General features: G+C 43.3%; 1 protein-coding gene and 1 long non-coding RNA gene across 3 annotated transcripts in view; one reads left to right on the top strand and one right to left on the bottom strand.

Moving 5' to 3' along the window:
• Ebf2 (EBF transcription factor 2) overlaps positions 1-4,088 on the bottom strand; it is a 200,389-nt gene that overhangs the window by 35,348 nt on the left and 160,953 nt on the right. The window lies entirely within an intron of this gene.
• LOC110309096 overlaps positions 172-4,088 on the top strand; it is a 66,091-nt gene continuing 62,174 nt past the window's right edge. The window contains exon 1 of the long non-coding RNA XR_002379659.2: positions 172-318. This is a non-coding gene — a long non-coding RNA (uncharacterized LOC110309096). The remainder of the gene's footprint in view (positions 319-4,088) is intronic.

The following is a 4,088-nucleotide window of genomic DNA, read 5'->3' as shown; positions in this document are numbered from 1 at the left end:
ACAGCAGCATGGAAGTGTAAGCCGAATAAACCCTTTCCTCCCCAACTTGCTTCTTGGTCATGATGTTTGTGCAGGAATAGAAACCCTGACTAAGACAGGAACTATCCATGGATAGTTGTACAACTGGTATCCACGCTTCCTAGATACAGATATTGAGGCTCAGAAAGGACTTAACAGAAAAACAAGGAAAAATGGATGCTGCAACAGTCCCTGGAAGCAGCTTTCCTGGCTGACCTCGTACATCTTCTTTTAGATCTGCTTCTACCATGACCAGCACAGCTCTCCAGGTTTCAAGGTTCTCTTTGCTCTGAGATCTGGGTAAGTTTTTGCACATCATATTGGAGCTGAGCCTTTTGTCTGCACCTACAGCAGTCATGAGTATCATCCCATAGGGAAGCCCCAGATACAGGACTGAAAGGTGCTTAGAGAACACAGCTTATGGTCAAAACCCCAGCAGCAGGAGACCAGACCAGCTAGAAGCCCGAGAAGCCTTTGTCTATCTCTTCATAGAAAATGCAGCCAGTCTTCTGTGGGCTGGCTGGAGTGAGGACCCATGTCTGGTAGAAACCTGTTTTCTTCAGTCTTCTGTGGAGACCATTGCCTTTCCAGCCATCACACCAAAACTAAGTCAGCTTTCACGAGGCTGCTTTCTTTCAGCAAGGAATACAAGAGGACATGAACCCATTCCCTGGGGACCTGGACCCCTCTGTGGATGATACCGGTTTCTTTTGGCCACCAGTAAGAGCTGCACTTGACCCAGTGACCTCAAGGTGGAAGAACTGGCTCAGGTCCGAGCTCTCCGACTCAGTGTTTGCATTTTTAGTTTCTTCTCTATTGCAAAAGCAGCAGCTAAAGTTCTGACCCTTCTCACTCAGCCTCTCATGGCCTCTCAAAGGCAAGGAGAATCCCTGACCTCCACCCACAAAGAGCATCTTTGTTTGTACACAAAGAGTCGGGTTGAGGAGCACATGCTTTCCATAGTTAAACATACATGAGATGCAGTTTTCATCTTGTAATTTTTTAAAATCAAAATCACAAATAGACACATTTGTGATTAAGTGTGATAAGTCATCACAAGTAACATGAAAAAAAGTAAAAATACCAATGCCCCCAACCCCAGAGTTGCTTACTTATATATTGGTACAATTATTCCTTTTTTTGTGCAAACAGAGCAGGTAGGCTATGTAGCTTCAGCTGGCCCATGCCTGTAATGCTCCTGCCTCCACTTCCTAAGTGCTGAGATGAAAGCTATCATGCTCAGTGTAAGATTTTTAAATTACTACTTTTTAAAAAGTGTATCCAAGGCTGGCCTCAATTGTTCCTATTGTACCTGAGGAGATTCTTGTACTCCCAATCCTCCTGCCTCCGCTTCCCAGGGCTGGGATTCTAGGCAAGAACCACCGTGCCCAGCAGGCTAGGCACAAGCTTCTTAAAAACTTAAATCATGGTTTCTCTCATGTAAACAAGAGTCTATGTACACTATTATTTTTGATGTTTAAAATGTATAAACACATCCTCATTTTGACTTAATGAATCCCCCATTGGACATCAGTGATATTTTTAATTTTTTACTACTATAAATAGAACTCCAATGAAGAGCTCTGAGCACATTTAGTTATTTTTCTGAGTAGACATCACTGAGAGTAGAACCATTAGATCATGAGGCACACACATTCTTTAGGGCTAAGACCATCCAGGAACACTTCTCTAACTATCCACCTTCCTACTGCCCTGTATGAGAGAAGTCTCCACCTTTTTCTAGTTCTACCACCCTGTGTATTTTCCTTTGCTTAAAAAATAAAAAACTTTACCACCTTGATATGGAAAAAAAAATCTATACCTACTCTTCTTGCTCTTATTGTCACTTATGGAATAAGTACATTGAAAACCAATCCCTTCTCCCTTGGTCCTTCCTTCCTTCCTTCCTTCCTTCCTTCCTTCCTTCCTTCCTTCCTTCCTTCCTTCCTTCCTTCCTTCCAGATAATGTCCCCTACACCTGGCCACAAACTTATGAAACCAAGGATAACTTTGAACTTATAATCCTGCTGCCTCTCCCTTCTGAGAGCTGGGATTACATGTTTGCATTCCCATGCCAGTCACATCCACGAATTACTTCCGATCATATTTCCTACCTCCTTCCCCGGTCCTTATCTTTATCTCCTAACGTGTAAGATGCCGCGCGTTCACTTCTTTATCCACAGTGAAATAGAAGGACAGTTGGCAATAGAAGGAATCATTTTTTTCTCAACAAATGGATGAATCTTTTTGTGTGTAAGACTGTGTTTTCCAAAGCTGAAGGGGCTCCAGGTGTTGCTCTTAATGCTTGACATTTTTGATGTGCCAAATTTTACTTTTGATCTATCTAGATAGTCTCATCTTTTTTATTTTGACTCAATGGTCTCTTCTAAGGGTCCAGATAAGCAAGGTTCATGGTGGTAATTATATTTCAGTTGTATATTCTTTTGAAATATGTATATTTTAATGAACAATAATTCATTTTAAAACATTGCTAGTTGACAATGCCCAACTAGAAATCTGAGTCTTTCTTCCTGATACTTTCTAACTAGTTGGCCTAGCAGATTGTGTAGATCTTTTCCTCACTGACATGAGAAAGAACCCCAGCATGCTGGTACTTAAGTACTAACACACTTGATGTGTGCAGAAAGAGTTTATTTTTTATATTTTTCTCTTCTGCCACCTGACATTTCCATACAATCCCACACAACCCCATATTCTTTTAATTATTAAACCTTAATATAGGTTTTAATGTCTGCAGGGGCAAGGCACCTTTTGTTTTTCAAAACCAGGCTTTCTAGTTTAACACCTTTTCAGATGAACTTTTGTATAGTTTCCCCAAACATTTTGTTGGTATCTTGATTGGCAGTGCGCTAAATGCATTCATTAATCGGCATCTTTCCAGTATTAAATCTTCCCACTTCTCCACCAGCTGGAAGCACTGTGCCCTCCCTCTGAACTCCCCTAGCACTTTCTACCTTAAAACACATCACTTTCCAACTCTACCCACCCAATTTTTCAAACGTGAAACCTGAGCATTGTCTGCATCCCTCCCCCGCCAACCATCACCCCATCCAATCAATCAGCGAGTCCCGTCAATGCTACTTCCTAAATTCCATTCACTTCTGCCTGTCCCCACCACCAGCACTGTGGTCCAAGCTTCTGTCATTGCCGGTCTGGGCCACCACACTGGCCTCCACTTGACCCTTTGCATCCACACTGTCTTCTGAGCCATTCTCTGCACCACAGCCAGAAAGACGTGTGTGTGTGTGTGTGTGTGTGTGTGTGTGTGGACTCACACATATGAGAGCATGTATATTCCTCTATGTGCATGCATGGAGGCCAGAGGTCTACACTGAGTGTCTTCTTCAATTGCTTCCTTGTTGGGACGAAGTCTTTTGATAAACATGGAGTTTACCAGTTCAGCTGGCCTAACTGGCCAATGAGCCCCAGATGTTCTCTTGTCTGATTTCCCATGTCACTAGGCCTGAATTTTTTATATGTATTCTATGTTTCAGTGTCAGGCCCTCATGTTTATATGGCAAGCACTCTGAGCCATCCCCTAACCCCAATACTGCCTTCGAAGCGTCAAGTCTGATCATGGCACTATTCCCCACAGGAGTCAGTGAGCTGAGAGAACATTCCTGGGTGGTGTAGTATCTATCACTTCAGCTTGTGCCAAAGCTGTCTTACACTCAGGCCTTCTGTCTCACTCATGGTGTCAGCCAAATATCAGGTTTCCCTTCCCATCCAAGAGCCTTTCATGTCCAAGGCCCTCTGTTTGGCTTATTCTAAGTTCTCTTTAATGGTTAAGTTTGAGAATACTTAGTTTATCTCAACACATTAAGACCTCAAATTCAAGGCCACTTTGGGCTATATAGCTAAGCCCTGTTTTAAAAACAAACAAACAGTAGGGCCACAAGCCTCTTCCGGTCAGAAAAGCACCGGGGCAGCTAGGGCGCAGGGTCGGCTGACACTCACCAGCTACCCACAAGACCTGAGACTGCTCTGGTTGGGGAGAGAGAAATCCGGCCTACATAGGGCCACAACCCTCTTCCTGTCAGAAAAGCACC

This window comes from Mus caroli, chromosome 14 (genome assembly GCF_900094665.2).
Source record: "Mus caroli chromosome 14, CAROLI_EIJ_v1.1, whole genome shotgun sequence".
Taxonomy (NCBI): Eukaryota; Metazoa; Chordata; class Mammalia; order Rodentia; family Muridae; genus Mus; species Mus caroli.
This window is presented reverse-complemented; position numbering and strand designations above follow the sequence as displayed.